The sequence below is a fragment of the Palaemon carinicauda genome, chromosome 8 (genome assembly GCF_036898095.1).
Source record: "Palaemon carinicauda isolate YSFRI2023 chromosome 8, ASM3689809v2, whole genome shotgun sequence".
NCBI lineage: Eukaryota > Metazoa > Arthropoda > Malacostraca > Decapoda > Palaemonidae > Palaemon > Palaemon carinicauda.
Genome location: NC_090732.1, coordinates 54838367 through 54853868, shown reverse-complemented (window position 1 = coordinate 54853868; position 15502 = coordinate 54838367). Strand labels below are relative to the sequence as shown.

The window sequence follows — 15502 nt, the reverse complement described above, 5'->3', positions numbered from 1 at the left end:
TACTGAAAGCCCAGGGACTGAACCTCCATTTGTTGCGGAAGGCATAAAGCCTCCCCCCTACCTGCTGCACCTCAGTATTGGCTTGAGGAGTTGCCTCCACGTCCGCCTCGGAAGTTCTTTCCCTTGCGAAAGAATCTGCCTCTACCTCTGTTCTGGTTTGAACCACGGTGGTAGCCTCTACCTCTGTTATAACTCTGGGAAGAGCTATGAGCCTCATAAGACTTGTTAAAGGCAGGAGAGGTGGTGGAGGCACCGGAAAGCTGGCTCTTAGGGAGCAGAACGGTGACATAGTCGTCCGAAGAAGGAGCCTGAGAGGTGGAAGGCTGTGCAGGAGCAGCAGGAGATGGAGGAAGAGGCTGTCGGAAAATGGACGAACTACTCTGCTGTTGCCTGAACTGGGTGGAGGTATACGGGCGGAGCTTCTTCCTACCCCGGGCTTGGTAATTTGCGGGGTCATATTTCCGTTTAGGAGTCAAACCCCAACGGGCTTTAAGGCTCTAATTGACTCTAGTGGCCTCTGCCAAGACTTCCTCCACAAGATCCTCAGGGAAGAGATTTGAACCCCAGCAGGAGGACCGGATAAGCTTATTAGGCTCGTGCCTAATAGTCGCCTCAGCCAGGACGTGTTTGCGACACCTACGCTTAGCAATAGCGAAGTCATAAAGATCGTAATATAATGACTGCAACGTAGCCTTATTGAGAGACTTAAAGATACTCTCAGTATCATAAGTTAAGGCTATCGACTCCGTAGACGTGGCCAAGTTCAAAGTTCGGCCAACACGTAGGCGGGAATCATACTCCTGTTTAATGAGGGATTCCGGGAGACGGGGAAGCCGTTCACTAAACATAACTGAAGCACAGTCCGCTGATAGCTTGCCAGAGGTAAAAGTGGTATGGACATTGTCCCAACACTCAATACCTGAAGGAAGAAGGAGGGAGATCGGATCCACCTCTCGGATGGGAGGCAAGGGCTTCTCCTCCAGAGCATATTGGAAAGCGAGCTCTGCTACCTTATTGACGCATGGAGTCACGGTGTTTTTGTCCATTAAGAACATTGTGAAGGAGCTCTTATAAGGCGTCAACATGGTGTTGGTGCAACCAATATCATTCAGGAACCTAGCCCAAACAGATTGGGCTTGTTCTTTTGGGAAGATGACAGTCTCTTTGGGGACCTTATCCAGCCGAACCAGAGCTTCCTCGGTAAGCCTGGCATAACCATGGAATGGAAATGCCAGACCAGGAGGAAAGAATTCAAAGTCCTCTAGAGGACGAGTGCCAAGACCTTCCAATGTTAACATCCCGTCTGAGAATGGGGAATGAAGAGCCATGCGCCAAGGATTATTCTTGGTAAACGGCGGGAGCTTAGAGGCATCCGGGATGAGAGAGCTTTGGACTCGCTCCGGAGCACCTTGCTCTAACGCCCCAAGTCTCTGACCGATGTTAGAGAACATCGTGTCCATCTTGGCCTGCATTTCCGACACCAACTTAGCTTGCATCTCCGACACAATGCGAAGCATGGCTGATTCGGAAAGGCCCGGGCTAGGAGCAGAAGTGGCGGATTGTACTACCGGGTCGTGAGACTTAGAGGAGGAGCCGGAAGCCTTAGATGACGGGTTTGTATTCAGCTTGGAACTATGGGAAGCCTTGTGGGGCTTACGAGCTTTAGGTAAGGTTCTAGATGTAGACTTATCCTTGGGGGGAACCGGGTGTGATCGATGAGACGAATCACGGTCCCCAGAAAAACCATGAAAAGAAGAGCGATCAGATGAAGAAGAAAGAGCGGGGCTGAGGATAGGAATCTCAGCGCCGGTAACACCTGCCTCACTTACCACCCTACCTGCATCCGGATCATCCAATAACATGGGTTCAACATCCAAGTTCATGGAAGCAACATTGTCTTCCAGATCTCCGGGGGCATCCAACGGATCTTGTTCTTGGTCAATGAATCCCACTATGGTGGCATCAATGTGGGCAATGATGGGAGCCGCAACATGCCTAGCCACAGCGGCTGAAGACTTGGCGTTAGGGTAGATCATGGCACAGTAGTCTTCAGATAGGACGTAAGGCTGTTTGGATTTCACGGTCCGGGCAAATCCCCCAACCCACACTTTCAGTGTGGCCCGAGCCGCAGTCTTCTGCTCTGGGGATGCCTGAAATAATAGTGGGAATTATAAAAAGGAAGATTCCCAGTGGTCCTTCAAGACCATAGAAATCTTTACTAAATAGTGTATGTATACCAAAAAAGGTAAAATAATTAGGAAGGCAACATAGCCAACGGGACTCACCGAATCAGATCCGAGGGTGGTGATGAGGTCAAAACAGACCATACAGTTATCAGGGTGCCAGACCACGATGTCCTCCAGCTGAACTCCGCAGAGGGCGTGAGACCGACATACGGTATGGCCACAAGGCTGATGAAGAACAGCCGCACAGGCCGTCGTCTGACAATGCACCATCTATAAAAGGATAGTATATGAGAAACTGTAATTCTCTTAAGTAGGGGCGGGTCCGGAGGACCCGGGACTAATATAAGTCTAACTTAGGACTAGAGCTTAACTGTAATACTCTTAAGTAGGGGCGGGTCCGGAGGACCCGGGCCTAAACATAAGTCTAACTTAAGACTAGAGTATAGCTATCCATTCCGGTCGAGCCGGGATCATAAAAAAGGATGCAACAAAGAATTAAGACACATGGTGTCTGATTTCCCGGAGCGAGGTTAAGCCCCGGGCTGGGAAATAAAAGTATATCCATAAACCAATACATATAGGAACTCCGGGATAGTGATCTGTCATATATAATCATATATAATCATAGGAACTGTTATAAATTAATAGGGGGGCGGAACTGTAGATAAGAACCGCCAACCGGACCCGGAGGGTTTCGAATAACATAATAAAAGTGTGATAGGTGAATATAAAATAGGGTGCACCGGGATCCAACTCTGTTGACCGGTGGCCAACCCGTCTAGACAGAGACGAACCCGCCGGGACACCCGGAGGACAAAGTCCATAAACACTGAACTACCCCCTCTAAAAGGAGGGAAGGCAACGGTCCCCTAGGGGAGGGGGGAGAGAAGCCTAGCCGCCCACCTAGCGAGAGGGGGAGCTTGGGGGAGGATCACGTGATACGGAGCAGCAGGGCTACCAACTGACGATCCCCAACCAGACAGATCAAACGGAGTAATAAGCACAAATATTCATTATAATAGTAATAGCGTTGAAAATTATATAAATATACACATAAAAAATTTAGGGCAAGGCATAACATAATAAATAAATCACAAAGGACAACACCTGATGGCTTATAAAATAAAATTGCCGCCTAGTAACGAAGGTCGGCAAGCCATTACGATACGTAACTGATATCGGCCCTAAAAATGAACCACGAGGGTTCTAAACGCTAAATAATGAATATCCACAATAACATATAAAAATTAATTAATAATAAAAATAATACACTTAGTAACACCGCGAGTGAAACTAAAAGCTCTCAAAACAGGAGTACCAACTGTAAGCGGAATCAAGCTAGATCGATGTGAACGAAGAGAATAAACTCCTATAATTTAAATATTAAACGATCTAGATTGCTCAAAAAACAGCAAAACATAGCTTGGTACTTAACTTAGACGGTGTCTCCTGGGAAACCGATGAAGAAGCCATATTCCAAAGGAAAATAAGCCAAAACACGAGAGCACAAAAAAAGCGGGTTACCATAAAGGCGTGCTAAAAGGAGTTGAGTTCTAAGCGGATGCAGAGTTGGTGGTGCCGAGTGAGGTTGAACGGCTCTCCTCTATTGGGGTCTTTGTCATGGATGAATCTAAATAGTGCGGGACCTCTGGATTATACGCCCAATTTTATACCGACACCAATAGGTGAGCGAGCTAGTTAACCTAGCACTCCTTTACATTTTTTCTCTGGTATATTTAGCAGTAAATTACCTAAGAATAAGTGCTAAATGGAGCTTATTCACTGGGCGGCACAGGTTCGAGCCCAGAAAATAAATTTTTGAATATACTTACCCGGTGAATATATAATATTAAAGGCCCTCCCTTCCTCCCCGATAGAGATCTGGCGGACTGAGAAGAACTGGAGTGGTTGAGAAGTATATGCGGTATCTGGCTGATAGTCGGCGCTGGTGGGCACACCCGCGACCTTCATGACGATCGCTCGCGAGTTTTTTGGAATCTGTCGGGCCGTCGGAGACATCAGCTATTTATATATTCACCGTGTAAGTATATTCAAAAATTTATTTTATAATGAAAATATCATTTTCATTGCAGTTAAAAACTTGCTGAGGAATGTAGCCTTCTCTGGAAATTACGTTCTCAAACTTCTTGAGGAATTCTTCTGCTGCTTTCTTGTCAGAACTGGCTGCCTCTCCATGCCTGACGACTGAGTGAATACCAATCCTCTTCCTAAACCGATCAAACCACCCATGAGAAGCCTTAAACTCTTGGGGGGCTTGCTGCGATGTTCCTTCTCCTCTGCCGTCTCTCTGCTCTTCCACGAGATCGGCAAAGATGGCGCTCGCCTTGTGCGAAATTACCGATTGCGTGAGTGTATCACCAGCGATTTCCTTCTCTTTAATTCACAGAAGAAGGAGTCTCTCCATCTCATCGTTGATTGAGGTCCTTCCACTGGCAAGGATAGTCATGCCTTCAGAAGACTTACTTGCTTTAATGGCTTCCTTATTCTTAGTAATTGTACCAATCGTAGATTGGTTACGGCCGTACGTATTACTGAGGGTAACGATGCGTATGCCTTCTTCATATTTCTTTATGATCTCCAGCTTCATTTCCATAGTTATCATCTGCTTACTTCTGCCTTTAACATCACGATAAATCTTGGGACCCATGGCTAACGAATTAAAGTTATAATTAAGCACTGAAATGCACAAAAAAATAACAATATCGCAAGCACTCACACGAGATCAAGTCTTTACGAAACGCACACGAGATTCTGAACTGAGCACGCGTATGACAAAGAGAGAGAGAGGAAGCATCTCTCTCAAGCATTGTGGGAGGATTTTCTGCCAATAGAGTATCGGCATCTTAGTGACGCCGTGACGCCGACCAATAGCAGACCAGCTTCTTAGTGACGTATGAGCGTTGTGGTAAGCTACTGACTCGCACAGTCATACGCGTAGAAACCGCCAAATTTGAGTTTCGGAATTTGATGCGGAAGGTGGGGAAAATGTCGTAACGAGGGGACGAAAAAAAATCGTATTCCACACCGTAACGTGAAAAAAATGTAAGCTGGGGACGCCGTATGGCGGGGGTCTACTGTATTACTACAGTACAGATTAACTGTACTTACTGTAAGTGTTCTGTGTGTTTTCGTTCAAACCCGCAGCCTACGCCGCTAATTGTGAAACGTGTCCTAACTTCTTATGCGTTGTCTCTTGCGCAGTATGTTATCTATACTTTCTTAAAAAGAAATACAGCTTATTTCATAAACTAACAACTTGAATATCTCAATAATAATTTTTTCTTTTAGATAAATAAAAAAAAACTGTGTATTTGATTACTGTTCTACAGCTGATCTCTCTCTCTCTCTCTCTCTCTCTCTCTCTCTCTCTCTCTCTCTCTCTCTCTCTCTGTGTGTGTGTGTGTGTGTGTGTGGGTGTAATAAATGAAATCTTGGTTTCTTTGCAAAGTTTCTATTGAATACTCACTGACGGAGCAGTAATGAATAATTTCCTTAGCTTTATTATCAAGCATCACAGTGCTAAAAACTGTAAAACATTGTGCATCTGCAACATGAATGAAACTCCGGTTAACATTATGCAATTCAACTCAACGAAAAGTCCATTTAAACAACGCGCTTATCGACTGTCGCCATATCACCGAGAAGTCATAAGAAAAGAATTGGACTACAGTCAGACCTCGTTAATCGCGGTTTCTTGATTTGTGGTTTCGTTTCTTTGTGGCCAAGGAGGAAAAGAAAAAGTTCTTTGTGATGATTGTTTTCCCTACATTAAGAATTTAATTTGATTTCTAATAGTTGGCAACAGCATTGGGATGACTGAGAACAAGGCAATATCTATTAAATAAAAATTCTCATAGAAATTGAAATAAAATTCAAGCTGGGCCATTATTTCAAATCGCCTGCACTCCTTTACACTGGGAGCGCTGCTCGCCACTCCCGATCTCTACACCCAGCTGGTCCTAGCTCTCCCTGTACAGTGTGTATCCATTTAAGGTGGGGAAAAATTACAGCTATATTTAAAATAAACCGGCTTTTGATTAAAGTGGTGTTTCACTTAACTGTATCCAATAATAATGCATGTAATATTCACATTTTAGTATTGTACAGTATTTATAATTAAAAACATTGTGAATTATAATCTCATGTACTGTTTACATTCAAATCAGCAGATCAAATCTGCGTCGTCCGTCGTCAACCTATATTCACTTTCATGATATCCCACTGATATGACCATTCACTTTAGCAGAATTACCTCACTGATATAACCTATCATGCATATTAGTATGATATCTCCTTCACATTAATACTGTCCTTCACTAATTGTTATATCCTTAATCCTTTTCCCAATTCCTTCCCAAATCCGTTTCGTACATTTACTTTGCTCTCCTATACACATCTACTACACATCTTTCCAACTTTTTTTTGTTCTCTTATTTTTTTGTTCTCTTATATTTTTGCGATTTCATTCATCTTCTCTTTTCTAGCATTCATTCGACATTTTCATCTTATTAATCATTTTAAACCTCTTTCTTATCCCTCATTCCACCTATTTCCATTCCTATTTTTCATTCCTTGTTCACATACAGTATTTCCCAAATTCATTGATTTCGGTAATTTATTTGAATTACCATAGAGATGACGGAGGAAATGTGCAAAGAGAAGGAACTTGGCTACCCCCCCCCCCTGCCTCGTCTATTTGTCATATTGTTTCGTCCTTCCCACTCCGTTTCCCTTAATTGTATCTAATAATGATGTTTGTAATATTCACATTTTAGCATTGTATTTATATTTAAAAAGTGCATTATAATTTTAAGCATTGTTTACATTCAAATCAGCGGATCAACCATCGTCAACCTCAATTTTCGTATCAACTCCCTTATTATTAAGGCGTGCTACCGAAAGATATTTCATATTTACTAAAAGAAATGATTATTACTTGATCTTCATATTCTATTTAGCATATTAATTCCAATGGTTTTATTTGAAATGCTTCTCTCATATTTTATTTACTTACCGGAGTTCCATTCATATTGCCAATGCATGAAATTTTATAGTTTTTAGCACTGTGGGGCTTGATTATAACGCCCCAATAGAGACTTAGCAAAGTAACAAAGATTTTATTTATTACAGATAGAGAGAAAGAGAGAGAGAGAGAGAGAGAGAGAGAGAGAGAGAGAGAGAGAGAGAGAGAGAGAGAGAGAGAGAGAGAGAGAGAGAGAGAGAGAGCATGGATAAATTCACGTCTTCTGGCATCCTGATATCGAATATGAGAGAACTAATTCTCTCTCTCTCTCTCTCTCTCTCTCTCTCTCTCTCTCTCTCTCTCTCTCTCTCTCTCTCTCTCTCTCTCTCTCTCTCTCTCTAAATATTCAATTTCATTTTGGAAGCATTATTGCATTTTAGAAAATTATGATTATTTAAATAGATTGTGCTTTAATTTATGTGCGTTTGTTTTAAATTTCGGGTGTATTTTATCGACCTAAGTATTTTGGGTGCCGTGATCAGATTAGCTGATCTGATCACTGCACCCAAAATACTTAGATTGATAAAATACACCCAAAATTTAAAACAAAAGTACATAATTGTTTTATTAAAGCTCAATTAATTATTTGAATAATCGTGATTTTCTAGAATGCAATAATGCTTCCGAAACGAAATTGAATATTCGAGAGAGAGAGAGAGAGAGAGAGAGAGAGAGAGAGAGAGAGAGAGAGAGAGAGAGAGAGAGAGAGAGAGAGAGAGAGAGAAAGAGAAAGAGAGAGAGAGAATCAGCTGTTGTAAAGTAATTTAATGATTTAAGTTTTTAATTTATAAGATAAGCTGTATTTCTGTTTAAGAAAATATAGATAACATACTGCACAAGAGACAGCACATAAGAAGTTGCGTCATGCATCTAGAGTAGAGGCGTAGGATACTAATCTTGAACGAAAACAGAACACTTACAGTAAGTACAGTTAAGCTGTACTTTAGTAATATTACTGTACATATATTACAGTAATATATAGTACAGTATCAGTGAGTATTAGGTTACAGTACAGTATTACTAGATAGGAACAACTTTTACAAATCAGTAAGGGGATGGTGATGACTCAGTAAACTTTACCTTAGCACAATACGTTACTGTAACCTTGCTGTGTCCAGTACGTAGTGTACTTAGGATTATAAACTTTTTTTTAGACAGCAAGTTAAAACAATATTAGGCAGTATTTACTATGTCAATCATCAGCTCTGGCATCTGCTCATGGCAAGGGTCAGTGAGTTTTTAGGTTAGGAGTTAGCCCACCCTAATGTAGTATTTATTCGCGAAAATTCGCTCATCGCCCCTGTGTCTGTAACCTAACTATCACGAATAACGAGGCTTGACTGTATTTGTTGCAAATCGGATTAGCCGAACTATGTATGGACTACCGAAAGTTAAATTCGATCAGTGTGACCGATGATTATCCACTACCGCTCATCGACCAACTACCTGACAATATCGGACAAGGGAGGTTCGTCTCCAATATTGTCTTGTTAAAGGGCTTTTATCAAATTCCTTTGGACGACAATGCAAAATTGTCATCAGCTTTTATAACTCCGTTTGGGTTATATTTAGTCTAATGAACAACCCCGCTACTTTTCAACGTGTGATGGATAACCATCTAGGATCGATAGAAGGAGTAGGCATATATCTCAACGATATTGTGGTATATTCATACTTGGGAATAACATCTCTGAATCCTGAAGAAAGTATCTCAAAAGGTGCGAGGAGCATCCCTGACAATTAACCTGTAGAAGAGTGAATTTGGAAAGGCAACAGTTTGGTATTTGGAATTTGAAGTAGGAAGAAGATTAATGGCCCCGGTAGCCGTTAACATCACCCCCCACAATGAGGAAGTAGTTACTACGTATTTTAGGTATGGCAGGATTCTACCAACGTTTTTGCTCGAACTTTTTGGCTGTAGTCGCTCCCTTGACGAAATTGACTAGCCCCCCAAAAAAATTTGTGTGGACCACTGAGTGCCAGGAATCCTTCAACAGGATAAAGGCCATATTAACCTCTAAACCGATACTGTGAGCACCTGATTTCAACAAGAAATTCCTTATCCAAGTGGATGTTTCGGATAATGGGATTGGAGCTGTCTTATTGCTAGAAGACGAGGAAGGAATTCTTCACCCTGTTTGTTTTATGTTGTCGAAGATGAAGAAATATATGTGAGCCTACTCGATAGTTGAAAAGGAACTACTAGCGTTAGTTACAGCAATAAACAAGTTTGAGGTCTATGTGAATGGACTACAAAATGAAGAGATTACAGTGTATTCAGATCATAATCCTTTAACTTTTGTTAATAAGATGAAAAATAATAATCAAAGGTTAACTAGGTGTTCATTATGTTTGCAATCGTATTGTAATAATGTAAAGCATATATCAGGTAAAGGTAACGTGGTTGCATATTATTTATCTCTGGCTGAATCGATGGATTGAGGCCTGGAATAAATAATCTTTTTTTTTAAGGGGGGGAGCTATCTCAGGAAGCTGGTCTAGTGTAGAGTAAATAGTTTATTGATGTTTTTTATTTATGGTTTCATATTTCCATTGAAGAGGTGAATAGCCAGCTCTCATGATGAGTTCCTCTCATGTAGGTATAAGCTTGTTATGTAAGTTACGTAAGACTTTCATCGTTAATTCCTTGTAGTATTCTTCGTTCAAGTAAGTACTGTATATGTGAATTTATGTTATTTTTAAGAATTTAACTTTTTACTTCATGTATTTTTGTTACAAAGTCTTACGTAATCTGTTTAAGAGTGTTATGTGACCATATGAGATATGAACAAGGGTTTATGTAAATGTTTTTTATATTTTTATGAAGTATTGCGTCATGTTTGTGAGAAAATACGCAATTCTTTTATGTGCCAAGTGTCTTAGAAGGGTCTTGAAAACCTTAGTGTTAGATATCTTTTGTTTATTTTGAGGACAGAGGATGGGTGGAGCTAGCTGAGAGAGTCGTATCGCTATGCATTGGTACGCTTCCGAGAGAGCAATCTTTGGCAATCCCCACGTGCTTAGGCCAACCCCCAAGCTTCTAGATCTCGGTCCTAGAATCTTCTGCAAGTAGCTAATTCATATATCTAGCACCCTCAGAGATGCATGGGGCAGAAGAGAAGCAGCCATCCTGTGAAAGAGCCAAAGTGCCTCCCTCACTCTCTCAGTACCTTTAGTGTGTCCTCTCCAAAGTGACTCTTGTGTCCCAACGTAAAACGTGTTGAAACGATACGAAAAACGGAAAAGGGGATTTTGAATTTATTGTGTTGTGGTGAGTGTTTGTATTGTGTAAATTTTTTTGGGCTCAGCCATGTCATCCTGATGGAAGGTTCCTTTAGGCAGCTTTCTAAGGGATATTTGGCTACAGTGATACTCCCAAAGAATTGACCACAGGTCTCCAGAATTCTAACTCCTAGCGCGAGTATCCTTAAAATAATTTTGAAGTATATCGCATAATATAAGGGGACGTATTTCTTACGCGCCGAGCAGCATAATTTAGATAATTTTGCTAGATTGCTCGGCGCCTAGTCTTTCAGGACGTTCAGCGCCTCATCTTTCAGGACGCTCGGCACCATGTCTTACAAGACGCTCGGCGTCACGTCTGTCAGGACGTTTGGCGCCACGTCTTTCAGGACGTTCGGCGCCACATCTTTCAGGACGATTGGCGCCTCTTTTTCCAGGATGGTCGGCGCCACGTCTTACAGGCCTTTCAGCGCCACGTCTTATAGACGTTCGGCATCGTTCTCTGTTGACCGCTCGGCACCACACCTTTCAGGACCCTTGGCGCCACTCTTCCAGGCGCCACTGCCACGTCTTACACGTTTGACGTCTAACATCCAGCATGAGGCCTGACATTGATCATGAGAACCTCAGCCTTTGTGATGACATTAGTCGATTTGAATGTTGAGATCACCGATCTCTTTTATCTTAGACGCTTTTAAGAATGCGAAGTTCCTCAAAGTCGAGCGTCTACCTTCAGAGCAACGCGGTGACAGAGGCGATGTTCTGGCTTTCTTTGACACCACTAGTCACGACATTTACCAGACGTGTTCTGTTAAACATCGACGTCCTCCGGGTTGTGAAATTTAGCACAACGTCACTACTGCCGTTAGTCCTTTGTAAGAAGAAGACATTGACGATCACTTTTCTTCTTTGAATTTTTTGTGTTTTCAGAAGGAGAGGATCCTTAGTCCATGCGTCCTTCGATTGTTTAAGGAACTCATGAAAGTTTTTCGTAATGAGTTTCCAGACTATTTTGCATCTGTCGCTCCATTTTAGCCTTCCTCTGAATTCTCTTGGGAAGGCGTCGAGAAGTCTCTCTTTTTACCAATATGGTTCTTACCAGGTATTCAATGGAGCTTTTAGGATGTTTAGAGACTAAATGGTGTCTAAGAAGGACCAAGGATAGGCAGCTTTCGTTTTTTCCTTTGAATAGTCTGGCCTCTAGATCTTGTATCTGGGATACAACTCTAGCTGGAATACAAGAAGTCAGAGGTGTTCGTTTCAGCCTTTTGAGGGTGTATCCTTTCAGAAATAGAATTTCTTTGCACATCTCTGTCTTCCTCTCCTTCTCAGTAGAGTTAATCAGAGAGTTTCATCTGAGTTACCCAAAGGCCACCTAAGATTTGGTTTCAGATTCGGCAAGAAAGGTTTTTCAACTATCCCTCTTTAGCCGCAAATCAAAGGAAGGATCTCCTTTTCCGAATTTTCTCAGGCTTTTCGAGGACTTTCAGCAGGATAGCTACCAGACTTGAGGAACAGGGCACAGTCGTCGTACGTCCTCCTGGTCGCGAACGTCCTCCGGGTAGTGACGTCGAGTGTCCTCCGGGACTTGACGTCGGGCTTCCTCCGTGACGTGACGTCGGGCGTCCTCCGTGACGTGACGTCGAGCGTCCTCCGGAACTTGACGTCGAGCTGATAGTTATTAAAACAGAGTCCGACTGCTTTCACCTTCAGACAATAGAAGCCAAACTTTACTGCTTCTGGCAATCATTGGGAAAAGTTAGGAGCAGACCTTGGTCAGTTCTTCTTCTGAAAGAGGAGTACTTTTTTCCTTTTTTAGGGAAACCTTCTTTAAGTTTAGCTCCATAGACCTCCCTCTCAGTTCTAGAGAGGAGTCTAGAGTCCGACTGTGTGTGTTTTGGTCTTGGCTCCGCCCCGATACTGTTCACGTATCTTATTCTTATGTAACGGTCTACTGCACTCAAAATCTGAGCCTCTCGGTTTAGGGAAGATTGGCTTCTCAGGACTCTTTCTTCCAATCTACAGGTTGGATGTTCAGATAACGTTGAGCCTTTTTTGAAGAATTGGATCTTGTCTACAAGACGAGTCTCTTCCGACCCCATCTCAAAATGGGGATTCAGAGTCTAGTTTTTTCAGGCTTTTACGTCTCACCTTAGAACAGTGCAAGCCATCTTGAATCTTTCTTTGAGATCCTTTATTTGTCTCTGTTCATCCTAGTTTTCCTAGACCGGTGCTCGTTTCCTGGCCAGTCGGAAGCTAGAAGTTGTTATCCTTTTGTGATATTTCTTCGTCTGCTCCTTTTCATTCTCAATCATTTTGGGACAAGGAGAAGATCTTTAGTCCTTATGCGTCTTTTTCGGTTGCCATAAGATACCTTCAGTGGTGGAACGATCCAGTCTATGCCAGTAGGTTCCAACCAAGAATCAGGCATCCTCCAGGCGTCTTCCAGGCATCCTCCAGGCGTCCTCCAGGAGGTCCCCCCCTTTTGGAACAAAGGACTTTAGGCCTTGTGTTGTGTTCCGTTACCTCGATTTCGAGGTGGAAGGAACACTAGACTGTTGGCAAGTCAATGTCGATTTACCGCAGCATTTGTTTTCTTTGCCAAGCAGGGCGGAATTCACTCAAGTCCCTTTACGGGACAGTGAGGAGTCTTTTCTCTGGGCAAGGAGAAGAATGTATCCCTCTGTAAGGTTCATTCAGGGGGAAAAGAAGTTTGACAGACTATCTCAGCTGGAGAATGGACCCTCCATCGAGAAGTCTGCAAGAATCTGTGGCGACTTTAAGTCGTCTTTATATAGAATTTTTCAAAGAGATTCTGGAGTGGATAGTGGACTCTCCTAGGAGTCTTCCTTTTAGAGTAATTTTTCTCAGACTCCTCCCTTAGAAAGGTACTTTTTATAGGAGCTTTAAAGACTTCTACCTCCAGGATTTATCAATCCATATAGGAGGTTTTAGAGAATGGTTCAGAATCTACCCTGTTTTCTCTTCCAGTATCTCTACAGCTTAGTTGCTTTTTTCCTGTTGTCACTTTGAAGGAAGCGCAATTGTGCATCTTCTTCCATCAAAGGATGCAGGAGTGTGTTTACGACTGTAGTCAGGCACAGTATCTTGCCTTTTGTTTGATAAAGTCCTACAGGAACTTCTCAAATTGTTTGAAACATCTAATCAACAATGACTCGCCAGTTTGGAGTCTGGGTATAATCCTGATGTTCCTTATGAGTGACAAGCTTGTCCACTTGCATTCTTCTTCATTTTTAGGACCTCATGGTGATTCTAGTTTTATTAGTTCCACGACAACAATAAGTATCAGTGGATTCATGCGTTTTGTAAAACGTTGACTTTCGAGATAACGAAGCTATCTGTTCATTGCAGTTAGGCTTTCTCACCGAGAATGACCACCCTTTTCAACCTTAATCCAAGGCTTTTGAGTCTGCGACTCTGTCGGATATGGTTGGAGAAGGGTTGGAGGGAGTCCTGTGTCCAGTAAGAACCCTGCAGTTCTTTCTTGGCAGAATGAAGGAGTTACGAGCAAGTCGAAGCTCTTTGGGGCTCGATTAAGTAGCCTTCGTTACAGATGTCAAGAATGTCCTTTCATTTTTCATCAGAATCTTATAGGAGAGGCTCGTGCGATTTACAGTGAGACTTGTCTCTAATTTTTTTTTTTAGAAGGTCAAGACACATGAAGTTAGTGCTGTAACAACTTCAGTGGCCTTCAAGTAAATGGATTGTGACAGAGCTTTTTGGACACATCCTTTTGGAAGAGTAAATCTGTGTTTACTTCACACTTTTTTAATCATGTCCAGATTCTTTATGAGGACGGATACTCTCTGGGACCATTCATAACAGAGAGTGCAGTAGTGGGGGAGGAACCCTCCATCAAGTTCCCGTATCCTAATACCTTTTTCTTCTCTTGTAACTCTTATATTTTTATGGTTGTTGTGGCGATTGCGACAGTCGCCCACAATCATTGAGTTTAGTCAGATGTTCTATTTGTTCCTTGAGAGCACCCCGGAACAAGGTTATTGGAAGAGGTACTGTCACATAGAGGTTTTTAGACCATTTTGACAACTCCTAGATGTCTTCAGCCCCCTGGGTGGATCGCTGGATCTCATAAGGAAAGTGGACATAATGAAAGATTCATTGAAGTCAACTTCCTTATCAGGTACGAACCCTTAGGTTTGTTTATTAAGGCTTAAATAACATTCCATCTATATCGGCTGTCTCTAACCCTCCACCAAAGGTGTTAATCAGCTATATACATAACTACCAGGTAAGTCTTGTGTTTAAAAATGTTATTTTCATTATAAAATAAATTTTTGAGCATACTGTACTTACCTGGTAGTTATGTATAATTAAATATCCCCCCTCCTCCCCTTTAGAGACTAGAGGCATGGAAAATATGGATATCCATGGGATGGTTCCTAGATACCTCGCTAGGGGCGCACGGTGGTACACCTGGCTATCCAATCGGCGATTGGCGCGAGTTTTTTTTAATTTTTCTGTTGTTATGTCAGGGACGTAAGCTATATACATAACTACCAGGTAAGTATGTTCAAAAATTTATTTTATAATGAAAATATTTTTAAACAAGACTTACCTGGTAGTTATGTATATAGTTGATTAACACCTTTGGTGGAGGGTTAGAGACAGGCGATATAGATGGAATGTTACTAAAGCCTTGATAAACAAACTTAAAGTTGAACTTCCCACCTCAACCACCCCGTCTAGTCCTGAGCCAAAGGTCAATAGTGAAGAGTCTGTGACAAAAGGATGGGTGTGTTTATTCATCCAAGCGTACTACCTGTTGTCAGTAACCTTGTCAATGATTTCAAGGGCCGTTCCAGTTTAAGACATTTCTTATTTTAGAGAATTCAGGGTTGTATAGCTAGAAAAAATACAAATTACTTAACAGATTTAAATTTTTATTTTTCTTGTTTAGATATTTCAACATTCATAAAAAGCTTTAAGAAATTGATTCTATCTTTTAACATGTAGTTTGCAGTTTTCTATATATAATAGGCTTGTACTT

At 41.9% G+C, this 15502-nt stretch overlaps 1 protein-coding gene across 1 annotated transcript in view; it reads left to right on the top strand.

The window, feature by feature from the left end:
• crn (pre-mRNA splicing factor crn) overlaps window positions 1-15502 on the top strand; it is a 181755-nt gene that overhangs the window by 87771 nt on the left and 78482 nt on the right.